The following is a 15,599-nucleotide window of genomic DNA, read 5'->3' as shown; positions in this document are numbered from 1 at the left end:
TCACAGCGTTACAGTAATTTCCCATGCAATTAGTATTAATTGGTGACTTGCTGGCAATCCCCCAGGGGCCGTATCTCACTCTTTTAGCAGGTCCTACCAGGTCAGGCTTGAGGATCATCAGCGAGGCCGTGCAGGAATCACTGGTGCCCCAGCTCTTGGGGCTCAGTTTTTGCTGTTGTATTTTTGGGGAACTGGCAAGGGTTATCTTGAGTAACAAACAATCACAGCTACGCCACTTCCAAATGAACACATGTGAGTTTGTAACGTGAGACAGTAAAATAAGAGGGAGATTTCTAGAGGGAAATTATAGACATTTTTCTAACATAACTTGTTTCAAAGCTCTTCACTGAAACCAGACTCCAGCATCGTTTTCAGGAGAACTGAGCGGCAGTGCCAGTGGATAGCAACAGCCCAGTAAGACTGCCTCTCATCAACAAAATTAAGCTGAGAAAGGAGAGCGGTAAATGAGCAACCACCTCTTCTAATTTTATTCTTTAATAACAGTTCTTCAGGAAACGTTTTCCTTTTATCTATTAATAAGATCATGTTATTTGTCTTCAGCATCTTGCCAAATGGACTTAAAAAGGATCAGGATTGCTTTATACCAGCAGAGCCCCAGGACTCCGTGGCAATAAACAAAATCAGATGTTCTTTGACAGAACATTGTAAATATCTAAAACATATTGCAGAGTAGCTTCCTGGGTCTGTATTACAGCTGATGGATCTCAACCATGATCTCTTTTTGCCCTGCAGAATTGCATAAGTAATCTCAAAAATTATTATACGTCTCTTCTATCCTTTAAGAAAAAGGGCTGAGGCAGTTATTTAGAGTCAGAAAGATGTCCTAAACGAGAACTGCAGGGAGGCCAGCCTACACGCACTGTTCAACAACTAGTAAAGGATGCAATATCTAATGGTAAAATACATTAGGAAATGCTTGTTGCTAGAGGCAAGCAGAATTACTTCAACTAAAACAGTTCAAGTATAATCAAGACAATGTCCTACAGGCCAGCTTTATTCCTCCTCCCTTTTCTGCTCCTCCTAAGTGTCTAGTCCACATGGCATTACTCTTCTCGTACCATTTTCCTCCTTTACTGTGCAACATTTGGGAACTGCAACATAGCATCTACAGGCTGCCTAATGCAAAATGTCTAATGCATGGTATGGTTTGGCTTGGAGGCAGCTGAGAACATTAACGCTGGTTACTTCTCTTGGAAATGTTGGGTTTGGAGCAGAAGAGAGTGCTACAGCCTGCCTGTGCCATCTCACTTCATCTCTAACAATTTGCACCTCTAGATTTTATTTAAGGGCTCATGTTGTACTTAGTGTACACAAACTCAAATGTGAAAACCGAAATTCATAGTATTTATATTGGTCAGCAGATACAGAGATTTATCATTTACATATATATGGTTTATATGATATAGTTTATTGATTTTTTTTCCTTGGAGATCCTTCTCTCTCTGGATCTTTGTGATCCTATTTGATTTTGATTTTTTAAAGGCCTTATTGTCTTTTTTTCCCCACATGTATGGCTTGTAAAGATCCAGCCATTATTTTTTACTGTCACATGAAAAATGAATACTATCAAACTATTCTCACAATTATTTTAAAAGTACAGAAGATGACCTCATTTTCACTGGTGTAACCCCACAGTAACTCCATTAACTTCCAGCATCTTTGGATGTACACCATCCATCTGAGATGTCCTTCGCCTCTATCTCAAAGACAGCTCTCAAAGAGTATAAAACCACGAAGATATTGCTCAGGGCAGTTTAGGTGGCAAAAGAGGTTTTTCATTCAGTGGAGGCATGGATTAAGGAACCACAGAATGGAAGTTTCGGATAAGATCTTTTCCATAAAAACATGCAAGAGGAAGGAGCACAGTGCGCACTTTGGCAGGGACAAGTAAGGTGCAGTATGTGTCTTTGGAGTTGCAGCAGAATTATTAGATTTCTTAGTATGCTGCTACTCTGAAAAATCTGGTTTGCTCACAGGCTTTTACAACACACACACACACACACACACACCCCACCCCCCCCCCCCACACCCCCCCACCTCACAGCTACAACTAAGAGACAAAGGGATACAACATTCAGTTTCCAGAAAACACAAGACCAAGAGTTTCTTTCTCCATTGAAGAATGTCAAGACTTAGTCACTACCACTCTAATACCCTGATATCAAATTCAATCTTTACAAATATAAAGCAAACATCTTTAAGCAAATTATGAACATCTCTGTCCACACAGATGAGTTACACTTGTAAATTACTTCTCTAGATTGGTGTTACCTCAAATCTTCAACTAGTCAAAGAAAGATGTCATCAGGCTGCATCAGGCGATAATGAAGCCTTAACCCTAGAGATCACTGTTAAATTTGGATAGCTGTTGATGAAAAACAATTTGATAAGACTCCTTATTCTAGACTTCCCTTAATTACAGTTTTTCCAGTCAGACTTGTCACTGCTATTCCTTCCTGCATTAACTTTCTAAGAGTGTTACTTCCAGTGACAGTTTTATTTGTAGCACTGCACATCATTGGTACGTGCACCTCATCAGGTCCTTCCACCGGCCTAGAGCCCAATGCTGGACTGTACCAGGTTCTCTCCATCTACGGGAGATCCAGTGACTAAACAACATAACTAACTTCATCAAGCATCACCTTTTGCTTTAGCTGGCAGCTCGTTGGTCCTGGGAAGTACTTGCGTATCCCCTACGCGTGCTGAAGACACGCAAACGCCGTGTGCCTCCACTGCTGAAGTAGGCTGTGTTTTGTATAGAGCTATTTATCTTACTGAAGTATTTTACATGGACACAGACCATTTGGGTCTACAGCCTGTTCTCTGCTAAAGGCTCTTGACTAGGTAAAGACATCAACCAAACAAGTTACAACTTATGGCCATGTGGATTTTAATTTGGCATATCTAGCATGTGTCTAAAGCCTCTTCTTAGAGCAGTCAAGTCAAAGTCTTACAAAGGTTTAAAGTGTACCAACACAATCTACATTTAATATTCGGTATTACAAGAATGTAAATAATTTTCTTCAATCTTTTTTTTAATGGAAGTTGGTTTGCAGCATTATAGTAATTATGAACTACTATGCATTCAATGAAGCATTTTTACGATTTCATTTGCAAATGTCTTTCTCCTCTTTCCAGCTATGAGATTAGCACCGATAATGGAACTTTCACCTCGTCTGCTTCCAGTATCCAGTATTTACCAAGCATTTGAGCATGGCTCTTTGGTTTCCATTTGTAGTAACCAGAATCTCCAACTGTTTTTTCACCCAAATACTTGATAGATTTGGGCTTGCTTAGTCCAGACAAGACCAAATGTATTCAATCTGCTACAGTCAAGACTAAATACTTACATATGGTTTCCTAATGTTACTCATTAGGACATGGATGGTTACAAATGTGCTTCCTTCGACTTCAGCTTGCCGTTTATTCTTCCCTGCAGTCTGCTCATTTTGATTAAAAATGAAGAAAGAAATCACATTACTAAGTTTTCATTTTCCACTCATCCTAATCTTCAAATTTATTCCACTTATAAGGCCCAACTATTCTATGACAAGAGCTTTCTAGACCATTTAACAGGAGTAAAGTCTTGAATGACCAGGGATTTTCTTTTTTGTTTAATCCTCTCTTGCATCTCCCCACTTCTCCTATTTCCCAGTCCTTAACTAAATTTCAGGTCAAAGCTCTTTCTGACTCACGACATTCAAATGTTTTCAGATCTGGTTAAAAAATAATGCAAATCCATTATCCTATATTGTCATAGCTAACCGGGAGAAACTCTCCTGAATTATTTGTATATATGGACAAGATCTGATTATCTAAATCAAATTGCTAAACCCTAAATGCACGTGGGAATCTTTTTTTTTTTTTTTAAAAAAAGTCAAATCAGATTAAAGTGTGCTCAAAATAACCAGCCAGACTGTAGGATGCTAGCGGGCAGAGGTTCTGGAAATGGAAGTAACACCATACTAATTGGCAAAACAGCCAGCAGAAGATATAAACATATTTACAGTTTGAGGATTTAATTTTGAGATGATAAATGCCAGAGACAAAGAATGACATCCTCCTGTCATTTGTTGACAAGTTGCGATAAAGCAGCTGAGAAGAAGGATACCTGTGTCACTGCTTCATCACCAGCCATGACTGCTCACCATCCTGCCTCCTACAGCTGACTCGTGTTTGATTTGTCTGATCCTGTCAGACCTGTCTGAATTATCCTGGTTTTGCTGCCAGGAGTGGTGGCATCATACTCAGCAAAAGCATATAGAGATAATACTGTATTCAGCAAATTGCATTATATGAAAAGCAATTATTCAGATGCAATATTCTCTGTACAAGCAAGTATTTGCACAAACTATGCAATTCCTCTTACCAGAGCTACTGCTCTGTAGAAACTGTTGGAAGCACGTTTAAGTACTGAATCAGTGCTAAGGATGTCTGTAGCATTTATTTATTCCTAAAACCCAGGATAAATAAAAAAAAAAGAAAAAAAAAACCACCCACTCTTAGAAACTTTTATTTAACCACAGTGAATTGAGATAGTGTTTAATACTGGAAGATACATTGCAGGAAAAACGGGGTGGGATGTAGACTGTCAGTTAACAGTTCTTGGTGTCTGATTATCATCACTATCCTTCACAGTGAAAACTGGTTTAAAAAGCAGGAAAAACAAGATGAACAACCTCAATCCCCTTCAAAACATAAAGTTGGTTAATTAGGTCCAACATTTTTTTAATGCAGCCAAGGCTGTTTGTGCTGTTCTCCCAAGAACCCACAGCAGAGGGCAGAGAGCTGGCTGCCCGTGCACCTGCTTCGTGTGGCACTAGCCCGAAATCGAGCAATACTGCCTGAAGATTGACCTATGTAACAGGTATAAAAGAAGGAAAAACAGCCTGAAGAAGCTCCTGGCACCTCAAATTTGTAAAGCTTGTGGAGCAGATGAACAACAGATCAGTAAGAGAAGGTGTTTCTAGTTTCTTTCTGCTACTGTTGTCTTGGGATTTTACGCTTTTTGCCTGGACTGCACACTACCTGTTAGAGATCAGACCTGGCTTTACATCTAATACTGTCCTTACATACATTGGTCTCCCCTGGACATACTCAGCATGGATGGATTGGCACCCACCTGGAAGCCTTCCCCAAACTTGGTTCACGAGCCTGGACTGAAAGAATTTAGGGAGTAATTAAAAAGGAAACTTAAAAGAACAAATATTGCAAGTGTCTGTTAAAGCCAGGCTTACGCAAGGGTGCTGAGAAACTGGACCCTGCCCTGATTTTCAAGTCTACTTTCAACTCCATGGCACATCTGAAGCAAACACTTCTCAGGGTGAAGTGGCTCAGTAAGCCTGAGGTGCCTGACCACCACGGGAGCTCTCTGAAAGCTCTTTTTCTGTTAAATTGAGCAGCCAGAAATACACTTGAACTATTTAGTCCAGAAACAGTCATCCCCACTGCAGAAAGCCACCCAAGCAGAATATTCAACCCTTTTTCCACTTGCTTCCAGCAGCAGTAATTCATGTGGGAAGTGCAAAAATTAAAATAAACAAAAATTGCCAATTCTTCCCTTCCTTCTTCTATCTGTTCATAAAGGTTTTGCCCAGATCACACAGCATGGCTGTGACTGAAGCTAGGGTTTCTTTTTTGTTGTTGTTGGGTTTTTTTATGACTAATAACATCATAAAAACTATCATCTCGAGCATCAAGAATCAATCACAGACAGCAAGCAGAGGCTCAGCCTTCAGCATGTCTCCACTCCACCAGTCTTTGATATATGAAAGGCAGTACCTGCAATGGAGACTTTACCCTGTAATTATTAAGTAAGCCTCAGCAGGACCACGGCTCAGTAAAGCGGGCGATGCCAAATGGAAGCTGCTGAGACAGACCACCACCGACAAGCCTTTGTCTACCGTGATGCCATCATTTCAGTGGACGAGTTTTGCAGGTAACTGCTGTTCACGTGCCATGACCTACTGTCTTCCTCCCATCTGTGGGAGGTGGCAGACGGAGTGGATTGATGGACAGGGAGCGCAGAGCATCACCACTCTGACCGGGGCCCAGACAAGTAGGACTTCCCAGAACATTTGTACATCTCTGGAAAATAACCTTTTAAATCACTCTGCCAGTGGGAACTAAACACTATGCTTAAGGAATCCTGCAATAACTTGTGGATGACAAGATTATTTTTAATCTTTGAATGTGACCTCTGTAATTTTTACATAAGTTGCTGAGACAGCCAACGGGTCAGCAGAACCCTTTTCACCACCTCCAGACTCTGTGCTGGACAAAATACCTTGGGCGAGACAGTAAACAGTACTGCCTATGCCAACTTATTGAACTGGGAGAGACGTTAGCATAAAACCCTAGAACAGAGATCAGAGGGGGAAATTTGCTTAATCGAGCCAGCTTTGCCAGAAGATGCAATTGCGCACTGCAGAGGATGCCATTAGCCTACCTTCAGAACCCCCCCCCCCCTTAACCAAATCCTGACATCCTTGTTCAGTATTTGCATTAAATCCATGGGAACTGTATGGGCTTCAGCACGTGTTTTCCCCCACACCAAAGCAGCCAGATGGACAGACAGAGATGTGAGAAAAAGATTTGCCGTTGAGCCTGAGGGGAAATGAACAAGTAAAGAAGCCGCTACGTACATCCCCCTTGCTCAAAGCTTGCTTGCTCCCCTGTACTTAGAGCCTGGCTTTCACAGAGCTCCCTTCCCTTGAGTGCAGAGAAAGCAGCGGCCGGGCAGCCAGCGAGGCAGTACTCCTGCCAGCACCTCTGCCACAGCCGGGAAGCGTTCCTGGGGCGCTCCGTGCCGTGTCGGAGCGGGGAGCATGGCCCCGGGAGACGGGTCACCCTGTTTCGTAGCTGTCACTTACTGCAACACAGAGGGTGGCTTTGTATAAATAGTTTTTGTTCTACTAAAATTCATCATCTTCCCTAGCTTGTTTCCTTCCTAACAGTTGTTAATGGATTTCATTACAGTTTTTCTCCTTTTTAATGCACATTCCTCCCTCTGTGAGGAAGGCCCCGGAGCAGCTGCAGCCAGCTGTGAGCTCCCCCACAGGGACCCTGACTGCTGCTTCTGAGACACCAGCGACAGTCCCACGATGATGGAGGGCATCTCAACCTCAGACAAGATCACTTGCTGCTGCCGTGGGAATCCAGGGAGCAAAGCGCTGCTCACCTTACAGCCGGGGAGATGAGTGTGCCTTACGCAGTGCAAGTGGGAGAAACATTTCGTCTGAAATCAGTGGGGCAGAGGAAACAAATTAATCACACAATATGTTTAGGAAAGACTCACCTCCTCTGCAGTGTTTCAGGAATAATGTTCAAAAAATGGTAATTGTATGTTCCCTGCCTTTGCTTTTACTGTCTGAGGAAGGGAAAGACAAAATATTAGTTCTCTTTTCCATCACTTTTAAAACCAGATTTTCAGGGCGGCTCTTAGCATCCTCTCTGTATTACCCCCCAGAAGTCACAGTGAGCCAGAGCCTGAATCTTTGCTCAGACCAATCTCTTAGGAACACCAGCTTGGAAAGTATGCCCTTGGAAACCAATTCCTATTTCCTGCCACTGCCAGGTCTCTTGATTGCTTTTTACTTTACTAATTTTATAGAACATAGAGAAAACAAACTCAAATAAGAGTGGATTATCTCACATGTGTAGCCCCTTCAAAACTAAAACACAGACATTAAGAATGTGAAATACCAGTCATACATAGATCTTCTCCAAGAGATTCTATTAGCACAGAGATATAACTGGGCTGGCTGATACGCCTTCAAAAATTACAGGTTTTGTACACACAGTGAAATCTCCTTGCCTCTCTTTATGAAGTAGTCTTCTGGTTTTTTTAAGTTAAATCTTTCCATTAATTCCAAATCCCGATAAAATAAAACTCATTTTGCTTGTGTTTTATGAGCTTAGGAGCAAGAAGAGCTCCATGCAAAAAGCTTGAGTAAGTTAGGCAGTCATTTAGATACTTGCTCATTTAAATAGGAGGCCATTCTTTGCATGAATTTAATGTTGTCAGTAAGCACAAAAGATGTCAAATGCTTTCACCTTTACGTTGTTTCTTACTGATATAATAATAATTGCCAATAACTTCTTTAAAAAAATAAAATGCTCACAGTGCTCTTTGGGGTTTTTAAAACAATATTTAACATAGTGGAGTGCATAAAAGAATAAGCAGCCGAAGTCATACCTCCAGATAAAGCACATGTCTATCACCCAGTGTAACGGCACGTACCAACCCACTGTTAACAGATGGAAAGAGAAGACCAGTTCAGGGCCGCTGTCACCCGTGACCTACCATCTCTGACTTCTGCTCTCTGCTTCTGTTCTTCAGCCACCCCTTTGCTGCAGCTGCATCCCCATCGTCCCCCACCGGCTGCTCCAGCCCTCTCCTGCCGGCAGCGTTAGCAGTACCACTCACAGCACTGCATATTGCCTACTTGATTCATCGCTGAATCAACACAACATAAATCCCCCAGGCACGCCAGAGCAACACTACATTAATGCTTCAGCTACTCTGCAAGAGCATCTCTCAGAATGTCTACAAAATTGTTTCAGATGACCATGGCTTTGTTCTCATTGCACACTGGTCAAGAAGTGTTTAAAATGGATGGTGAAAACTACTGCAAATAATCTGAAAGACTGCATTCCCATCATGTTTGCCACTTTAAATCCTATTTTTGCCCATATAAATCTTAGTGCAATGCTGCCCTGCTGAAATCAGTAGAAACGCTTTGGCTTTGTGCAGGTGGAAAAGCCCAGACCCTGATCCAGCATGCAGGAGCACCACTGCTTCGCCTGCCACGACCCTGCGGGGCCGACTCAGTCATTTATTTCTCCAGACATCCGCCTGCTTAGGATGAAGCTTTTACAGTTATTGTTTTAACTATATTCTGTCCCATGCAAGCGTGCAGCCAAAAAAATTTAAACCCTGCTCTTGACATAGTCTTTTTCAATACAGATGGAGTTCATAGGAACCATTTATCCTTCACATTTTTATTTTCAGCTTTATCATTTCCATTTGCTCAAGACCCCTTGTCATGTCTCTAGCCCTAAAAGAGTTACACACATGATTATTTTGACACAGCATCATCTCGCTATTCCCAATTCTGCCTTAACGTAAAAAAGACGAGAGCAAAAGCCCAAGCCCTCCATCTCTTCGGTAAATTAGACTCTGCAGTAAATTAGAGACACTCCCAAATGGTGAAAACTAGTCAGGACATTTGCTTCATGAACAATTCCCTTTAAAAAAGTCTTGTAAGGAACTATTTCATAGTGTTAAACTTTTTGTCACTCAAACTCACAATTCTCTACTGAAAGCGGATAATGTGAAGTAAAGTACCGGAAAATGAAGTGGCTTAAGATTATACACAGTCAGTTGGGCTTTCTCTAAAGAAACATTACACGGACTCTTCACAGCTTGTGAAGCTGAGTTTCTAGAAGCTGAAAGAAGAAACATGGAGTAGCTGCAGGCTCATGTCAAAGGACAGCAGCAGGCAGGATCCTGCACAATGGGTTTGCATTGCAACCGCACTAATACCCTCATCACATAAAAGGGCAGGAGTGATAAATGGGAATGAATGAGAAGATTAATTCCTGGTGGCTTTTCCAGCTAACAGCCATACCATCAGGGCAGCCATACCAGCCAGGAAGTTTTGTTCCCCACGGCTACGTTGGTCCCAGCTCTGAATTGGGACCTCAACTCTGCGGCACCGCAAGCAGGACACCTCGCAAACGCTACAGATGAAGAGGCTTTGGAGAGCTGAATGTGGAAAATATACAAGGATGCAGCACTCTCCTTGTTGCTTGAGGATACCTGATCCTGGCCCTTGGACCAGCCCATCATTTCTCCATCGTCAGCGTGGAAACGTTTCCTGCAGGCTCGCACTCCCCGGAGCGCCATGTGAGGGTCTGGCAACTGGAAAGGAGAAAGATGGATCTTTGAGCCTCTGGAAAGATGGAGGCAACTCAGGCTAAGCAGGGTAGATGGGTATCTGTGCTAAAATGACAAGCACCGAGATCAGCGTGCTTGGTGGCTAGGCTGGTTGGCCACCTGAGATTCACCTGGCTGGAGCTTTCTGCCCAGTAGCCTTCCAAACAGTTTAGGAAAAAGTGCCCTGAAACAAGATTTAGTATCTTTCCACTGGAAGAAAAGTTCAGAAACCTCAAGATAACCTTGCACCAGTTTTCTTTCTCCAGTGAGATCCAGCTTCTGTCTAATAAATGCTCCACAAGGCCAAAGCTTTCACGTTCACTCCTGGAGCCTGTTGTTGGGAATCTTAAAAGGGCGGGATGCTCAAATAATCTCATTCATGGCTTTAACTTTCGAAAGGAGCAAAAATAAAAACAAAGAAATGACACTAGTGATGCCTGCAATCATTGCCAAAAAGTGGAATCTACCATATGAGCTGAGAAATTAAAAATATAACATAAGAGTTTAAGAAGAGTTTAGGAAGAACTAGGTGAAATCAGAGCAAAGATGTGTCTTACAACATAGCTATGAAAGGAATAGTAAATAGAACCGGCAAAAATTCTGGTGCAATTCAAAAAAATACAAACAATAAAAATTATTTAAATCATCAAGTTTTGATTTAAACTACTTAGACTTAGCTACAGGTATGAAAAGAAATACACCTGTAAGGAAGAAAATAAAGCAATATGGACCTGACAAGAAATGTAACTATGCTAAGACAAAGCCTTATGAAATTGTGTACACGTTGAGAGAAACTCCTTGCCTTTTATTTACTAATCTATTTATTTTAATAGTGCAGCTTCCCATCTGTTTATGGACACCAGACAGCAAGAGTCCTGAGGCCCTGAAGAGGTCCGTACCAGGAACCTCCACACTCGCTCTGGTGTCCCATAGCACAGCCACACTACATTCAACTCTTCATATGTCGTTGAAAATGCGTCCGAGCAAACCGTGCAGCTCCACGTGGAGAGCTGCTGGATCCTTGAGGAGCTCACAAGCCTCTTCAGAAGCACCAGCACCCAAGGAAAACATCCTTTAATTTTGGCACTAAGCTCACCTAGGAGCTTAATGCAACTGTCCACACTGACCCTCAGAAATGGATGTCTCTCCTGGGCGTGACACCCCGGCGCGGTGCGAGGTGGGCAGGCGGTGGCATTGCCGCCGTCCCCAGGCACTGTCCCGGGAGACAGGCTGCCTTCCTCGGCTGACTGTGAGGGAGGACTCACAGGAGAAGAAAAGCCAGGAAATACAGAAAAACTGAGACAAAAGTTGTATCTCCTCAATTTCCCTCCACACAAGGACCTGGACCTTTTTGAGCCAAATCATTGTTTTTCAATTTTTTATCCTCTCCACCCCAAGCACCGATACTGTGAGCCCTTGCAGGCTGAGCAGACCCCTGCCACATCAGTATTCGTAGAGGAGATCCTGAAGAAAGTTCATTTATTTTTCAGCATTATTACAGTTAATTGGAAACATCTGCTACAAATATCTGTATGCCAGAAGCATCCCAACCTACTAGGCAGTCTCTGCAGGAATACCCACTCCGTCCTTTCTGGATGGGTTTTGCCAACGGCATCTTTATTGTCAAAGAAAAGACACCATAAGACTAATCGGCCAAATGCAGAGTTTAAATTGTCTCTGCTCGTTTTCACACAAAGTAGTAACATATGTTGTGCTGTCACAGCTGTGAAAGATATTTTCATCTCCTTGTTTGGCTTTTAACTGCTTTCTTGCAGTGAACCAGGTCAAGGAGCTTTGGGAATGCCGTTCCCCTCTGATACCCGGTAGCATCCTTAGACTAATACAGTGCTGCAGTGAGAATATTCAAGCACATGCAATTAATGTTTTACATTTGTATTGAGATCAATGTCAATATATTACATTAATGTAAGTACATTATTTAATGTAATGTGAATGTTAAATATCTGTGTAAGTATTTATGTGAATAAAGGATAATTATTTGAATGTCCAACGGAAAAAAGTTCCTGCGGGGATAGAAGACAGCCTAAGTATGAAGTATTTGCAAATCCCAACTAATATATTCATTCAGATCTACTGAAAATCCAGGCTAGAACTTACAAACAGAGAATTTCTAAACAGGCTGTCAAAGATAATGAAAAATTTAAGCACATACTGGACTTTCTAAATATTATTAGCTCTCTGTCATCTGACTCCGCTGTAATTTTCTTTTTAATAGGCTGAAATGTGAGACAGAACCATTTTTAGTAGGAGGAATCCATCAAAACTGTGAATAATGAAAGAAAATCACAATGTCAAATTTATTATTTTTTTTTTAGGGAAAATGATGAACAAAGATATTCCTATTAATGAGTAAAGTGTGGTTATATCTCTAATCTTTAATGAAGTCAGGCCAAACCAGACAATGCCTATACTATAGAGCTTGACACAACGAATGGAGACTTTTTACTGCCTGTACAAGGCAGCATGATGGAAAAACTTGTTTAAAAAAGTGAAGAGTAATAACTGAGAACCTCCAAAGACATTTCTGAAGCAGATGCTCTTCCTTGAGATGCCAGACTAGGAAACTTTATTCAGGGAGAAAAAAAGAAAGAAAGAAAAAAAAAAAGCTGAGATTTTGAGCCAGAATCTTTTTGAAATAAATTACTATGGGTAAAATTTTCATGCAGATGGTCACTATGAATTCTTATCTCAAACCAGACTAGAAACAGATTTCCCTTTTACATGAAGAGCAGAAATCAGTCTCCTGTAATATAGTCGTCTTAGATCCTCTCCCACCCCAAGGGTAAGAACAGCCACAAATTTCTCTTTTAACAGTGTGGGAACGGACATTTCTATGTCAACACCATTAAGAAGTTCCAAATCATGGTGAAGGAACATCGACAGACAGAAAAAATGAGCTGTGAAAAGCAGAAGACCACGTAATGTCTGGATACATACTTTCATTTGGCAGATTCATGATGCTGATAGTAATAATACAAAAATAATAAAGCCTCTGACTGAAAGAGCAAGTATTCCCTTATTCCCTGAAACAGAATAGTTCCCACACTACATTGTAACTGCAGCAATAATTAGGACTTTTGAGCCAGTTTTCTTCATCTTGTGTAACGAGTTTATGAGGACGATCATCACTTCATCTCTCACACTTGAACAAATACAACTTGAAGTTGGTATTTCTTTCTGCCTTCCTCAAGAAGAGGCAATGATAAGGCTGGCAGTGATTACCACTTGTACTAAATTCAAAAGATACTAAGTGAATAAACCTATGAACCTCAGTGTTCAAGTTAAAGTTCAATACCAGTCAAGAGGTATTCTTGAACCCTCACCATATTGTGATACAAAAATTAATGCAACTGCTCTACAATTTTAAGGCATCATTAACCCAAAAAATATACAGTGAAGTGTATAGTTCCTGAGCACGTTCATCAGTCTTTATGCCACGAAAAATAAAATTATGCCCTTTCGCTCACTTGGACCATGAAGCAGCTTTCTCCCAGAGAAGTGGTGGTTTTGGTGGACAGTGCCACAGCTTCCTCTGTCCCGTTGGAGAAAGCCCTGATCAAACTTTTCTGGATTCACTGCAGAAATGCAGAAGCTGTACTCACATGAAGGTGGGAGATGTGCCATTTCTGTTGGTATTAGACAGAACTAGATGAAGGAAAGAAAGAGGAAAATTGCACTTTCTTGTTTGTAGCATCAAGTCACTTTCAATTCTCACATTTGTTGGCTCGCCATGCTGCGCATCTGACACAAAAGACAATCTCATTCTCAAAGCGGAGTAAATCAGCAAGTAAAATTATTGGAATAACAACAGTGAGATCTGTCTAATACTCTCCTAAAAATGCATCTTAAACCTGCTTCGGCCATGAAAACTTGATTAATGTGTTTAATGTATTTGGAAGAAATAGTCATTCATGTCAAGGGTAAACAATGTAAGCACGGAAACTGGGTGAGAATAATCTTAAGGAAAAAAATGAAGCAGTTGCTTCAGGATACAACTCCACTAAGGATAACCATTGTTATGGCTGAGCCAAAAAGCAAGCTTCACGTGCCCCAAGCGTAATAAACTGTCATCTCTACTCTTCCCTTGCATGGCAGTTCAGGAAACATAAGCATTAGCACGTGAATGGATGAAATACATGGCTAGATTTCCTGTGAAATCTTAACTTCTGCTTTTTCAAGATTAGGGAGAACAGAAATCATGACACATAGAATAGAATCATAGAATGGTTTGGGTTGGAAGGGACCTCAAAGATCATCTAGTTTCAACCCCCCTGCCACGGGCAGGGACACCCTCCACTAGACCAGGTTGCCCAAAGCCTCATCTTGCTTTCTCCTGAAATCCACGGAGCCCTACGAACCTCAGAGGACCACATGCAAGGAGGGAAGACGAGCAGTGACAAGAGTGGAGAAGAAACAACACCAGAGGTGATCTGAGCACCACAAGCACATCCCTGGTGCAGGGCTATCACCCCAAAGGCTGCCCATACAGCTGCCCAGCAAACCACCTGCTACGTCCTCCTCTCACGCCCAAGCCCCCTCTTTCATGTGCCCAAGGTCCTCTCCCAATGGCAGCATTTAAGCAGCACAGAAGCCATGCTTTGCTCAGAGCACTGGTGGCACAACTGCAGTATCTAAGGGTACTGTTATGCCTACTTTTGGCATCACGTGCCTCTGGAAGGCAGCGCAGCAGAACTGGTATTTACCTGTAGTGTGCCCAGAGTGGAAAGTCAACGTGACCAAAGAGTCAGTTTAAGAGCTCCACCTTACCTTTGGGAAGGCAACTCAGGACTTGTCTCTCTCATCTCCGGCATCTTAGCTACCTAAACCTCACTGCAACTCTAAACCTTCCTGTAACTGCGAGGAATCTTCCCATCTAATACCTGTCTGCATGATTTCAACCCACCTCCACAGGGAAATTTATACAGGTGGTAGGGTCTCCATCCTTGGAGATACTCAAAAGCTGTCTGGACACAGTCCTGAGCAACCAGCTCTAGGTGGTTCTGCCTGAGCAGGGGCGGGTCTGACCAGATGACCTCCAGAGATCCCTTCCCACCTCAAACATCCTGTGATTCTGTGAAACTGCTGAAGTTTCCTTCACAGCACATGTAGTCTTCCAAGAAGGAAACCTATGTGCTGTAGGAAACAGATTTTCTATTTTCTGCAGCCAGGTCAATATTTAGTTGTGCTTATGAGCAGTGATCACTGATTATGAAAAAAGGGGCAGAAACTCAGCACATTCCCACAACAGCAAAGGACCTGGATGAGTGGATGCAACTGACAACCGTCCCTTCAGGAGATGCAGAACTTGCTGTCTCTTAAGTGTTCCCCTTCTCTGCTGCGCTGCAGCTGCGTGCACAAGAACACATTTTCTTTCACGCTGCCCGCGGTGCACGGACACATACCCCACTGGGGAATGCTTCAAACACACAGAAGCAGCTAGCAATTTAATTAAAACATTCACACACAGAGAGGCATGTGAACATCCCATTCCCCAAGAGAAACACCTTAAATACAGGAGCACAGGACTGCAAGAAAACTCCCGAGTGCCTTCCATCAGTTGAAGAAACTCCATCCAAGAGCTGCTCTTTATTATTACCTCTGCTGCACCAGGAAAAGG

At 42.2% G+C, this 15,599-nt stretch overlaps 1 protein-coding gene across 6 annotated transcripts in view; it reads right to left on the bottom strand.

The window, feature by feature from the left end:
- PAG1 (phosphoprotein membrane anchor with glycosphingolipid microdomains 1) overlaps positions 1-15,599 on the bottom strand; it is a 115,489-nt gene that overhangs the window by 51,142 nt on the left and 48,748 nt on the right. For 3 of the 6 annotated variants that reach the window (XM_075743826.1, XM_075743829.1, XM_075743830.1), the window contains one exon: positions 7,319-7,390. The exons of 2 other annotated variants lie outside the window; for them this stretch is intronic. The gene's annotated coding sequence lies outside the window, so the exon portion shown is untranslated. Of the gene's footprint in view, positions 1-7,318; positions 7,391-9,844; positions 9,947-15,599 lie in introns of all 6 variants that reach the window. One more of the 6 variants, XM_075743828.1, reaches the window with a different exon arrangement.

Source organism: Balearica regulorum, chromosome 2 (genome assembly GCF_011004875.1).
Source record: "Balearica regulorum gibbericeps isolate bBalReg1 chromosome 2, bBalReg1.pri, whole genome shotgun sequence".
Classification (NCBI taxonomy): domain Eukaryota; kingdom Metazoa; phylum Chordata; class Aves; order Gruiformes; family Gruidae; genus Balearica; species Balearica regulorum.
This window is presented reverse-complemented; position numbering and strand designations above follow the sequence as displayed.